Source organism: Ascaphus truei, chromosome 4, assembly GCF_040206685.1.
Source record: "Ascaphus truei isolate aAscTru1 chromosome 4, aAscTru1.hap1, whole genome shotgun sequence".
NCBI classification, from domain to species: Eukaryota; Metazoa; Chordata; class Amphibia; order Anura; family Ascaphidae; genus Ascaphus; species Ascaphus truei.
Window position 1 is genome coordinate 150,498,598 of NC_134486.1, and position 14,580 is coordinate 150,513,177.

General features: G+C 61.6%; 1 long non-coding RNA gene across 1 annotated transcript in view; it reads left to right on the top strand.

The window, feature by feature from the left end:
• Window positions 1–14,580, top strand: part of LOC142493129 (uncharacterized) — a 291,999-nt gene that overhangs the window by 160,124 nt on the left and 117,295 nt on the right. The window contains exon 2 of the long non-coding RNA XR_012800994.1: window positions 2,557–2,604. This is a non-coding gene — a long non-coding RNA (uncharacterized LOC142493129). The remainder of the gene's footprint in view (window positions 1–2,556; window positions 2,605–14,580) is intronic.

The following is a 14,580-nucleotide window of genomic DNA, read 5'->3' on the forward strand; positions in this document are numbered from 1 at the left end:
AATGTCCATGAAGGTAGGGGGGGTCCCTCCTTTAGTGATGACCTGATCATAATCACAATGTGATGCGTGGGGATGGCCCCTCGGAGGAACTGCTTGCGCCGATATTCGTCCATCTCTGAAGATAGGATGAGGCCGCAAGTTCGCAATTTCCACAGGACCAGCTGGATGCGTTGCAGGAAGTCGGACAGGTCTTCCTTCTCCTTCTGGCGTAGAGCGTAATATTTGAACCACAGTTCGCTCTCCTCTTCCTCTTTACCATAGATCTGGACTAACAAGTCTACCATCTGGTGAGCAGAGAGATCAGGATCTTGGTCACGCTGTGCACTGACCATGGTGGCCGCTGGGGGTCGTAGGCTTTCCAGGATTCTTTGCCGTCTGACCGTTTCCGAGCAGGGCCATTCGTCGATCACCTTGAGGGTGTGTTCCTTCCAAGAATCGATACTTTCTTCGCCTGTGGGGACAGGGGCCGTTCCTGAGAACGCCTTCAACTTCCTATAATTTTGGGCTTGAGCGGACGTAGTTATCGCTTCCACAAGCTGCGGGAATGTCACTCCTAGCAGAGAGCCATCATTGTCGGAGCTACTGGCTATCGCTGCTCGCTGCCTATTAGGGGTTGGGGTAGAACTGTTCACAGACCTGTTAGTAACCGGTGATGTTGGCGAACTACCGGCCCAGCTGGTGGCCCCTCGCCTAGCATCAGAAGAGAAGGTCACTCTGGGTAGTGCTATATCTGATCGGATGGGTGTACTGGCGGCTATATCTCTGTCGTCCCAACCCTCATGTCTGGGGAGGGAAGTGACGTGACTGGAAACGGTTCCGGGGTAAATTAGAGGGCACCCTTGCGGTAAAGTCTCTGGTAGATACACTACTCGTGGGCCTCTATCAGGAAGTATAGCTTGCTCAGTGGCTAGCAATAGGGTATTCTCTTGCCGGTCAACGTTATAGTGCTTGCTGATAAGGCGGGCGCCCGCCAGACCAGGTAATGTCCTTACTGCGCTGCAGACGGTAAACATGGAGACATCAGCAGGCACGCCGTCTACAGCGACCACGTGTCGCAGAAGCTCTCCTAGCTTTTTCGCCCAGTCGGCCACTTGTTTGGGCGTGAGCGCAGACATGCTGACTGACAGGGTAACGGTAACTACAAAGTGGGGCACCCCAGGACTCTCTCAGCAGTGCCTCCAATTGTAACGGGTATTCCCCCACCCAATCGCAAATAGGGTCTCCTAGGGGAAATGCTGCTCTGGTTACAAGGCATAATAGTGTGGCGCACCTGCTGGCTTACAGGACTCCTGAGTCTCCCGCTTGATGGTATTATGGGGAAGGTCAGGACAGGCTTCTGGGGACATACCCAGTACGTACTCACGGTGACAGTGCCTCCATCTATTGCAGGCCCCAGGATATGGGGTGGAATCCCTGGAATAGAACGTCCCACTCAGGGATGAGAGATTCCAGTCTCACAACCGCTTCTTTATAAATCAGGAACACTTTATTGCACTAACAGCATTCACTGGAACAGCATACACAGCAGTACAGGAACACAGTAACACAGCAGTACTTCTCAGAATGACCCTGGCCTTTCACTCCCAGTCAGGGCCCTGGAAGCAGGCCTAGCTCTTCCACTACCCCCTATCAGAGTAGTGGGAACAGTCTACCAGCCTCTCCCAGGGGGAGGGCCTCAAGTCTGCCAGGTCCCTGACAGCTCGGTTAGGTAAGACTCAGCTCCTCTCAGGGTAGGAGCAACTGACTCAATACAGGAAATGCAGATCATTAAGACAGATACAACAAGAGCCCACCCCTGTCCCTTATTGGACACAGGCCTGACTGCACTGCTTTCTCTGCCTCACTGATCTGCAGTGAGTGGGAAGAACCCATCTTAACTCCTGGTAAACCTGCCCTTACCAGGGATTATTGCACAGAAGGAGGACAGAATAATAGGCCAAACCTACCAGGGCTATACTAGGTATATCAGTGTTGTTTTTACAAGGGTGCTTCTCACTTAGATGCAAGCACAAACCATATGCTGTCTCTCTTCCCATTGTTTCATAATGCAAGATATTGTTAATGGCAAAATTAACGCCCCTAAATCTTAACTGCAAAAAGTACAATGACAATTTCTAAATTTAGCATACATTGTGGTTTTGTTAAAGTCTTACGGGCAGACTCCTAGCGCAATACATATAGAAGTAGCAATTGGGAATTTCCAAGGATTATGGTTTAGTTCCTAATTTTCAATTGATTGAATTCAATCGTTGCTACAGAGTCCCCCTTAAAAAAAATAAAAAAAAATTGAAATCTATATTTTTTTCAAGTAAAATCTATTTGATCACATTGCAATATGGACCTTTCAGCTTGTATTTTGTGGGTGAAAAAATAAAGGCTGCAATATCTTTGTAGAGGTTTGTGTTATAATAGTTTATTAAATGAGGACAGGCAAAAAAAAGTGATTTTGTTTAATCGGCTGGCCATAATTTAATTTTTTTTATCTTTGACTTGTTGGCACATGTTTATTTTAAGAACGAATTCCTATTGTGTTTGTTTTCTTCCCCTCTCATCTAGAAAATGCGGTAAGGGCACATTGGTGAAAAGACTGCAAGGGCACTTAAGGTAATTTCTGTAACCTAAATATTATTGGTGTGTGTGAAATGCTCATTTGTTATGTTTTTGGCTCGCTTCCCAAACTACATGTACATCTCATAAAACTACCCGTACAATTGCAAAGCTGTTTAAAAGTCCTCTGTTCTCTTGGCAAGCATAGCTTAATTACACATTTCCGTTCCTGTGCTTAATTTCTAATTTTAGGTGTTTTTTTTTTTGTCATACACATAGAACAATGTTAGTAAGCGTTTACACCCTATATTAAAAAAAAAAAAAAAAACACATGAGTGAAGCTATTTAAAGTATGTATATGTACAATTGTAATCGTTTATACGTTATGCACATTTTAAAGTGTTTTTCTGTTTTAGGAATATTTTAAATGGCCTATAGATCACACTTTTAAGTTAAACAATTTAGACTGATCTAAATTGAATACATTCTCAAACACCCACCACATCATAAATATATATTTATGCCAAAATGAGTGCTACTAGGCATAGCAAATACTGTATATACAACAAAAGACAGGGGTGCCCAATGCTACATCAAATTGATAAAACATATATGGTAATAAGTACAAAGTTTAAATACTTCAATAATAATAGTAAAAACTTGGTTATTTAGTTAAACCCTTTAGCCAAAGCGTCGTAAGCCTGCATACCAAAACGTCAAAACGCCTCTTTTAGTGTTAGGACCTGCATTGTATTGTATTGTATGTCTTTATATAGCGCCATTAATGTACATAGCGCTTCACATTATTGGTTATACCTTGACGTTTTGGTATGCCGGCTTATGACGCTATGGCCAAAGGGTTTAACTAAATAACCAAGTTTTTACTATTGACTGGGTGGGGGACGGGACTGACTGACTGGGTGGGTGGGGGACCTGACTGACTGACTGGGTGGGTGGGAGACCTTACTGACTGACTGGGTGGGGGACCTGACTGACTGACTGACTGTGTGGGGGACCTGACTGACTGACTGACTGTGTGGGGGACGGGACTGACTGGGTGGGGGACGGCACTGACTGACTGACTGGGTGGGGGACCTGACTGACTGACTGGGTGGGGGACGGGACTGACTGACTGGGTGTGGGATGGGACTGACTGACTGGGTGGGGGACGGGACTGACTGACTGACTGGGGGGGGGACGGGACTGACTGACTGGGTGGGGGACGGGACTGACTGACTGGGTGGGGGACGGGACTGACTGACTGACTGGGTGGGGGATGGGACTGACTGACTTGGTGGGGGACGGGACTGACTGACTGGGTGGGGGACGGGACTGACTGACTGGGTGGGGGACGGGACTGACTGACTGACTGGGTGGGGGACGGGACTGACTGACGGGGTGGGGGACCGGACTGACTGGGTGGGGGACGGGACTGACTGACTGGGTGGGGGATGGGACTGACTGACTGACTGGGTGGGGGACGGGACTGACTGACTGACTGGGTGGGGGACGGGACTGACTGACGGGGTGGGGGACCGGACTGACTGGGTGGGGGACGGGACTGACTAACTGGGTGGGGGACGGGACTGACTGGGTGGGGGACGGGACTGACTGGGGGGGGGATGGGACTGACTGGGGGGGGGATGGGACTGACTGGGGGGGGGGACGGGACTGACTGACTGGGGGGGGGCGGGACTGACTGACTGGGTGGGAGGCGGGACTGACTGACTGGGTGGGGAACGGGACTGACTGACTGACTGGGTGGGGGACGGGACTGACTGACTGACTGGGTGGGGGACGGGACTGACTGACTGACTGGGTGGGGGACGGGACTGACTGACTGGGTGGGGGACGGGACTGAGTGACTGGGTTGGGTATGGGACTGACTGACTGGGTGGGGACGGGACTGACTGACTGCATGGCGGACGGGACTGACTGACTGGGTGGGGGATGGGACTGACTGACTGACTGGGTGGGGGACGGGACTGACTGACTGACTGGGTGGGGGACGGGACTGACTGACTGGGTGGGGGACGGGACTGACTGACTGACTGGGTGGGGGACGGGACTGACTGACTGACTGGGTGGGGGACGGGACTGACTGACTGGGTGGGGGACGGGACTGACTGACTGACTGACTGGGTGGGGGACGGGACTGACTGACTGGGTGGGGGACTTACTGACTGGGTGGGGGACGGACCTGATTGGGTGGGGGACGGGACTGGCTGACTGACAGGGTGGGGGACGGGACTGACTGACTGGGTGGGGGATGGGACTGACTGACTGACTGGGTGGGGGACGGGACTGACTGACTGACTGGGTGGGGGACGGGACTGACTGACTGACTGGGTTGGGGATGGGACTGACTGACTGGGTGGGGAATGGGACTGACTGACTGACTGGGTGGGGGACGGGACTGACTGACTGACTGGGTGGGGGACGGGACTGACTGACTGACTGGGTGGGGGATGCGACTGACTGACTGGGTGGGGGACAGGACTGACTGACTGACTGGGTGGGGGACGGGATTGACTGACTGACTGGGTGGGGGACGGGACTGACTGGGTGGGGGACGGGACTGACTGACTGGGTGGGGGACGGGACTGACTGACTGGGTGGGGGATGGGACTGACTGACTGGGTGGGGGACAGGACTGACTGACTGACTGGGTGGGGGATGGGATTGATTGACTGGGTGGGGGACGGGACTGACTGACTGACTGACTGGGTGGGGGACGGGACTGACTGACTGACTGGGTGGGGGACGGGACTGACTGACTGACTGGGTGGGGGACGGGACTGACTGGGTGGGGGACGGGACTGACTGACTGGGTGGGGGACGGGACTGACTGACTGGGTGGGGGACGGGCCTGACTGACTGACTGGGTGGGGGACGAGATTGACTGGGTGGGGGACGGGACTGACTGGGTGGGGGACGGGACTGACTGGTTGGAGGACAGGACTGACTGGGTGGGGGATGGGACTGACTGGGTGGGGGACGGGACTGACTGGGAGGACGGGACTGACTGACTGGGTGGGGGACAGGACTGACTGGGTGGGAGACGGAACTGACTGACTGGGTGGGGGACGGGACTGACTGACTGGGTGGGGGATGGGACTGACTGACTGGGGGGGGGACGGGACTGACTGGGGGGGCTACGGGACTGACTGGGGGGGGACGGGACTGACTGACTGGGGGGGGGGGACGGGACTGACTGACTGGGTGGGGGACGGAACTGACTGGCTGGGTGGGGGACTGGACGGACTGACTGGGTGGGGGACGGGACGGACTGACTGGGTGGGGGACGGGACGGACTGACTGGGTGGGGGACGGGACTGACTGACTGACTGGGTGGGGGACGGGACTGACTGACTGACTGACTGGGTGGGGGACGGGACTGACTGACTGACTGGGTGGGGGACGGGACTGACTGACTGGGTGGGGTACGGGATTGACTGACTGGGTTTGGGACGGGACTGACTGACTGGGTGGGGGACGGGACTGACTGACTGGGTGGGGGACGGGACTGACTGACTTGGTGGGGGACGGGACTGACTGACTGGGGGGGGGACGGGATTGACTGGGGGGGGGACGGGACTGACTGACTGGGGGGGGATGGGACTGACTGACTGACGGGTGGGGGACGGGACTGACTGACTGGGGGGGGCGGGACTGACTGGGGGGGTGGGACTGACTGGGGGGGGACCGGACTGACTGACTGGGTGGGGGACGGGACTGACTGGGTGGGGGACGGGACTGACTGGGTGGGGGACGGGACTGACTGGGTGGGGGACGGGACTGACTGACTGGGTGGGGGACTGACTGACTGACTGGTTGGGGGAATGACTGACTGACTGGGTGGGGGACGGGAATGACTGACTGACTGGGTGGGGGACGGGAATGACTGACTGACTGGGTGGGGGACGGGACTGACTGACTGGTTGGGGGAATGACTGACTGACTGAGTGGGGGACGGGACTGACTGGGTGGGGGACGGGACTGACTGGGTGGGGGAATGACTGACTGACTAAGTGGGGGATGGGACTGACTGGGTGGGGGACGGGACTGACTGGGTGGGGGACGGTACTGACTGGGTGGGGGACGGGACTTACTGGGTGGGGGACGGGACTGACTGGGTGGGGGACGGGACTGACTGGGTGGGGGACGGGACTGACTGGGTGGGGGACGGGACTGACTGACTGGGGGGGATTGGACTGACTGACTGGGGTGGGGGACGGGACTGACTGACTCGGTGGGGGACGGGACTGACTGACTCGGTGGGGGACGGGACTGACTGACTGGGTGGGGGACGGGACTGACTGACTGGGTGGGGGACGGGACTGACTGACTGGGTGGGGGACGGGACTGGGTGGGGAACGGGACTGACTGTCTGGGTGGGGGACGGGACTGACTGTCTGGGTGGGGGGCGGGACTGACTGACTGGGTGGGGGACGGGACTGACTGACTGGGTGGGGGACGGGACTGACTGACTGACTGAGTGGGGGACGGGTCTGACTGGGTGGGGGACGGGACTGACTGGGTGGGGGACGGGACTGACTGGGTGGGGGACGGGACTGACTGGGTGGGGGACGGGACTGACTGGGTGGGGGACGGGACTGACTGGGTGGGGGACGGGACTGACTGGGTGGGGGACGGGACTGACTGACTGTGGGGGATGGGACTGACTGACTGGGGTGGGGGACGGGACTGACTGACTGGGTGGGGGACGGGACTGACTGACTGGGTGGGGGACGGGACTGACTGACTGGGTGGGGGACGGGACTGACTGACTGGGTGGGGGACGGGACTGACTGGGTGGGGAACGGGACTGACTGTCTGGGTGGGGGGCGGGACTGACTGTCTGGGTGGGGGGCGGGACTGACTGACTGGGTGGGGGACGGGACTGACTGACTGGGTGGGGGACGGGACTGACTGACTGACTGGGTGGGGGACGGGACTGACTGATTGGGTGGGGGACGGGACTGACTGACTGGGTGGGGGACAGGACTGACTGACTGACTGGGTGGGGGACGGGACTGACTGACTCGGTGGGGGACGGGACTGACTGGGTGGGGGATGGGACTGACTGACTGACTGACTGGGTGGGGAACGGGACTGACTGTCTGGGTGGGGGGCGGGACTGACTGTCTGGGTGGGGGGCGGGACTGACTGACTGGGTGGGGGACGGGACTGACTGACTGGGTGGGGGACGGGACTGACTGACTGACTGGGTGGGGGACGGGACTGACTGATTGGGTGGGGGACGGGACTGACTGACTGGGTGGGGGACAGGACTGACTGACTGACTGGGTGGGGGACGGGACTGACTGACTCGGTGGGGGACGGGACTGACTGACTGGGTGGGGGATGGGACTGACTGACTGACTGGGTGGGTGGGGGACGGGACTGACTTTCTGGGTGGGGGACGGGACTGACTGGGTGGGGGGCGGGACTGACTAACTGGGTGGGGGACGGGACTGATTGGGTGGGGGACGGGACTGGCTGACTGGGTGGGGGACGGGACTGACTGACTGACTGGGTGGGGGACTGACTGACTGGGTGGGGGACGGGACTGATTGGGTGGGGGACGGGACTGGCTGACTGACAGGGTGGGGGACGGGACTGACTGACTGGGTGGGGGACGGGACTGACTGACTGTGTGGGGGATGTGACTGACTGATTGACTGGGTGGGGGATGGAACTGACTGACTGGGTGGGGGACGGGAATGACTGACTTGGTGGGGGACAGGACTGACTGACTGACTGGGTGGGGGACGGGATTGATTGACTGGGTGGGGGACGGGACTGACTGACTGACTGGGTGGGGGACGGGACTGACTGACTGGGTGGGGGACGGGACTGACTGACTGGGTGGGGGACGGGACTGACTGGGTGGGGGACGGGACTGACTGAGTGGGTGGGGGACGGGACTGACTGACTGGGTGGGGGACGGGACTGACTGACTGGGTGGGGGATGGGACTGACTGACTGGGTGGGGGACGGGATTGACTGGGTGGGGGACGGGATTGACTGGGTGGGGGACGGGACTGACTGGGTGGGGGACGGGACTGACTGGGTGGGGGACGGGACTGACTGGGTGGGGGACGGGACTGACTGGGTGGGGGTCGGGACTGACTGGGTGGGGGACGGGACTGACTGGGTGGGGGACGGGACTGACTGGGTGGGGGACGGGACTGACTGACTGGGTGGGGGACAGGACTGACTGACTGACTGGGTGGGGGACGGGACTGACTGACTGGGTGGGGGATGGGACTGACTGACTGGGGGGGGGGACTGACTGGGGGAGCTACGGGACTGACTGGGGGGGACGGGACTGACTGACTGACTGGGGGGGGATGGGACTGACTGACTGGGGTGGGGGACGGGACTGACTGACTGGGTGGGGGACGGGACTGACTGACTGGGGGGGGGGGGCGGGAGTGACTGGGGGGGGGGCGGGACTGACTGGGTGGGGGACGGGATTGACTGGGTGGGGGACGGGATTGACTGGGTGGGGGACGGGACTGACTGGGTGGGTGACGGGACTGACTGTGGGGGACGGGACTGACTGACTGGGTGGGGGACGGGACTGACTGGCTGGGTGGGGGACGGGACGGACTGACTGGGTGGGGGACGGGACGGACTGACTGACTGTGTGGGGGACGGGACTGACTGACTGGGTGGGGGACGGGACTGACTGACTGGGTGGGGGACGGGACTGACTGACTGGGTGGGGGACGGGACTGACTGGCTGGGTGGGGGATGGGACTGACTGACTGGGTGGGGGACGGGACGGACTGACTGACTGTGTGGGGGACGGGACTGACTGACTGGGTGGGGGACGGGACTGACTGACTGGGTGGGGGACGGGACTGACTGACTGACTGGGTGGGGGACGGGACTGACTGACTGGGTGGGGGACGGGACTGACTGACTGGGTGGGGGACGGGACTGACTGACTGGGTGGGGGACGGGACTGACTGACTGGGTGGGGGACGGGACTGACTGACTTGGTGGGGGACGGGACTGACTGACTGGAGGGGGGGGACGAGAATGACTGACTGGGTGGGGACAGGACTGACTGACTGACTGGGTGGGGGACGGGACTGACTGGGTGGGGGACGGGACTGACTGGGTGGGGGTCGGGACTGACTGGGTGGGGGACGGGACTGACTGGGTGGGGGACGGGACTGACTGGGTGGGGGACGGGACTGACTGACTGGGTGGGGGACAGGACTGACTGACTGACTGGGTGGGGGACGGGACTGACTGACTGGGTGGGGGATGGGACTGACTGACTGGGGGGGGGGACTGACTGGGGGAGCTACGGGACTGACTGGGGGGGACGGGACTGACTGACTGACTGGGGGGGGATGGGACTGACTGACTGGGGTGGGGGACGGGACTGACTGACTGGGTGGGGGACGGGACTGACTGACTGGGGGGGGGGGGCGGGAGTGACTGGGGGGGGGCGGGACTGACTGGGTGGGGGACGGGATTGACTGGGTGGGGGACGGGACTGACTGGGTGGGTGACGGGACTGACTGGGTGGGGGACGGGACTGACTGACTGGGTGGGGGACTGGACTGACTGACTGGGTGGGGGACGGGACTGACTGACTGGGTGGGGGACGGGACTGACTGGCTGGGTGGGGGACGGGACGGACTGACTGGGTGGGGGACGGGACGGACTGACTGACTGGGTGGGGGACGGGACTGACTGACTGGGTGGGGGACGGGACTGACTGACTGGGTGGGGGACGGGACTGACTGACTGGGTGGGGGACGGGACTGACTGGCTGGGTGGGGGATGGGACTGACTGACTGGGTGGGGGACGGGACGGACTGACTGACTGTGTGGGGGACGGGACTGACTGACTGGGTGGGGGACGGGACTGACTGACTGGGTGGGGGACTGACTGACTGGGTGGGGGACGGGACTGACTGACTTGGTGGGGGACGGGACTGACTGACTGGAGGGGGGGGACGAGAATGACTGACTGGGTGGGGACAGGACTGACTGACTGACTGGGTGGGGGACGGGACTGACTGGGTGGGGGACGGGACTGACTGGGTGGGGGACGGGACTGACTGGGTGGGGGACGGGACTGACTGACTGGGGGGGATGGGACTGACTGACTGGGGTGGGGGACGGGACTGACTGACTCGGTGGGGGACGGGACTGACTGACTGGGTGGGGGACGGGACTGACTGACTGGGTGGGGGACGGGACTGACTGACTGGGTGGGGGACGGGACTGACTGACTGGGTGGGGGACGGGACTGACTGGGTGGGGAACGGGACTGACTGTCTGGGTGGGGGACGGGACTGACTGTCTGGGTGGGGGGCGGGACTGACTGACTGGGTGGGGGACGGGACTGACTGACTGACTGGGTGGGGGACGGGACTGACTGACTGACTGGGTGGGGGACGGGACTGACTGATTGGGTGGGGGACGGGACTGACTGACTGGGTGGGGGACAGGACTGATTGACTGACTGGGTGGGGGACGGGACTGACTGACTCGGTGGGGGACGGGACTGACTGACTGGGTGGGGGATGGGACTGACTGACTGACTGGGTGGGTGGGGGACGGGACTGACTTTCTGGGTGGGGGACGGGACTGACTGGGTGGGGGGCGGGACTGACTAACTGGGTGGGGGACGGGACTGATTGGGTGGGGGACGGGACTGGCTGACTGGGTGGGGGACGGGACTGACTGACTGACTGGGTGGGGGACTGACTGACTGGGTGGGGGACGGGACTGATTGGGTGGGGGACGGGACTGGCTGACTGACAGGGTGGGGGACGGGACTGACTGACTGGGTGGGGGGACGGGACTGACTGACTGTGTGGGGGATGTGACTGACTGATTGACTGGGTGGGGGATGGAACTGACTGACTGGGTGGGGGACGGGAATGACTGACTTGGTGGGGGACAGGACTGACTGACTGACTGGGTGGGGGACGGGATTGATTGACTGGGTGGGGGACGGGACTGACTGACTGGGTGGGGGACGGGACTGACTGACTGGGTGGGGGACGGGACTGACTGACTGGGTGGGGGACGGGACTGACTGGGTGGGGGACGGGACTGACTGAGTGGGTGGGGGACGGGACTGACTGACTGGGTGGGGGACGGGACTGACTGACTGGGTGGGGGATGGGACTGACTGACTGGGTGGGGGACGGGCCTGACTGACTGACTGGGTGGGGGACGGGATTGACTGGGTGGGGGACGGGATTGACTGGGTGGGGGACGGGACTGACTGGGTGGGGGACGGGACTGACTGGGTGGGGGACGGGACTGACTGGGTGGGGGACGGGACTGACTGGGTGGGGGACGGGACTGACTGGGTGGGGGACGGGACTGACTGACTGGGTGGGGGACAGGACTGACTGACTGACTGGGTGGGGGACGGGATTGATTGACTGGGTGGGGGACGGGACTGACTGACTGACTGGGTGGGGGACGGGACTGACTGACTGGGTGGGGGACGGGACTGACTGACTGGGTGGGGGACGGGACTGACTGGGTGGGGGACGGGACTGACTGACTGGGGGGGGGGCGGGACTGACTGGGTGGGGGACGGGATTGACTGGGTGGGGGACGGGATTGACTGGGTGGGGGACGGGACTGACTGGGTGGGTGACGGGACTGACTGGGTGGGGGACGGGACTGACTGACTGGGTGGGGGACTGGACTGACTGACTGGGTGGGGGACGGGACTGACTGACTGGGTGGGGGACGGGACTGACTGGCTGGGTGGGGGACGGGACTGACTGACTGGGTGGGGGACGGGACGGACTGACTGACTGTGTGGGGGACGGGACTGACTGACTGGGTGGGGGACGGGACTGACTGACTGGGTGGGGGACGGGACTGACTGACTGACTGGGTGGGGGACGGGACTGACTGACTGGGTGGGGGACGGGACTGACTGACTGACTGGGTGGGGGACGGGACTGACTGACTGGGTGGGGGGACGGGACTGACTGACTGGGTGGGGGACGGGACTGACTGACTGGGTGGGGGACGGGACTGACTGACTGGGTGGGGGACGGGACTGACTGACTGGGTGGGGGACGGGACTGACTGACTGGGTGGGGGACGGGACTGACTGACTTGGTGGGGGACGGGACTGACTGACTGGAGGGGGGGGACGAGAATGACTGACTGGGTGGGGACAGGACTGACTGACTGACTGGGTGGGGGACGGGATTGATTGACTGGGTGGGGGACGGGGACTGACTGGCTGACTGACTGGGTGGGGGACAGGACTAACTGACTGACTGACTGGGTGGGGGACGGGACTGACTGGGTGGGGGACGGGACTGACTGGGTGGGGGACGGGACTGACTGACTGACAGGGTGGGGGACGGGACTGACTGACTGACTGACTGGGTGGGGGATGGGACTGACTGACTGGGTGGGGGACGGGCCTGACTGAATGACTGGGTGGGGGACGGGATTGACTGGGTGGTGGACGGGACTGACTGGGTGGGGGACGGGACTGACTGGGTGAGGGACGGGACTGACTGGGTGGGGGATGGGACTGACTGGGTGGGGGATGGGACTGACTGGGTGGGGGATGGGACTGACTGGGTGGGGGATGGGACTGACTGGGTGGGGGGACGGGACTGACTGGGTGGGGGACGGGACTGACTGACTGGGTGGGGGACAGGACTGACTGACTGACTGGGTGGGGGACGGGACTGACTGACTGGGTGGGGGACGGGACTGACTGACTGACTGGGTGGGGGACGGGACTGACTGACTGGGGGGGATGGGACTGACTGGGGGGGCTACGGGACTGACTGGGGGGGGACGGGACTGACTGACTGACTGGGGGGGGATGGGACTGACTGACTGGGGTGGAGGACGGGACTGACTGACTGGGTGGGGGACGGGACTGACTGACTGGGGGGGGGCGGAAGTGACTGGGGGGACGGGACTGACTGGGTGGGGGACGGGACTGACTGGGTGGGGGACGGGACTGACTGGGTGGGGGGACTGGACTGGGTGGGGGACGGGACTGACTGGGTGGGGGACGGGACTGACTGGGTGGGGGACGGGACTGACTGGGTGGGGGACGGGACTGACTGGGTGGGGGACGGGACTGACTGGGTGGGGGACGGGACTGACTGGGTGGGGGACGGGACTGACTGACTGGATGGGGGACGGGACTGACTGACTGGATGGGGGACGGGACTGTCTGACTGGATGGGGGACGGGACTGACTGACTGGGTGGGGGACGGGACTGACTGGCTGGGTGGGGGACGGGACTGACTGACTGGGTGGGGGACGGGACTGACTGACTGACTGGGTGGGGGACGGGACTGACTGACTGGAGGGGGGGGACGGGAATGACTGACTGGGTGGGGACAGGACTGACTGACTGACTGGGTGGGGGACGGGATTGATTGACTGACTGGGTGGGGGACGGGATTGATTGACTGACTGGGTGGGGGACGGGATTGATTGACTGGGTGGGGCACGGGACTGACTGGCTGACTGACTGGGTGGGGGACGGGACGGGACTGACTGGGTGGGGGGACGGGACTGACTGGGTGGGGGACGGGACTGACTGACTGGGTGGGGGACGGGACTGACTGACTGGGTGGGGGACGGGACTGACTGACTGGGTGGGGGATGGGACTGACTGACTGGGTGGGGGACGGGGCCTGACTGAATGACTGGGTGGGGGACGGGATTGACTGGGTGGTGGACACGACTGACTGGGTGGGGGGACGGGACTGACTGGGTGGGGGACGGGACTGACTGGGTGGGGGGACGGGACTGACTGGGTGGGGGATGGGACTGACTGGGTGGGGGATGGGACTGACTGGGTGGGGGACGGGACTGACTGACTGGGTGGGGGACAGGACTGACTGACAGACTGTGTGGGGGACGGAACTGACTGACTGACTGGGTGGGGGGACGGAACTGACTGACTGGGTGGGGGACGGGACTGACTGACTGACTGGGTGGGGGACGGGACTGACTGACTGGGGGGGGGGATGGGACTGACT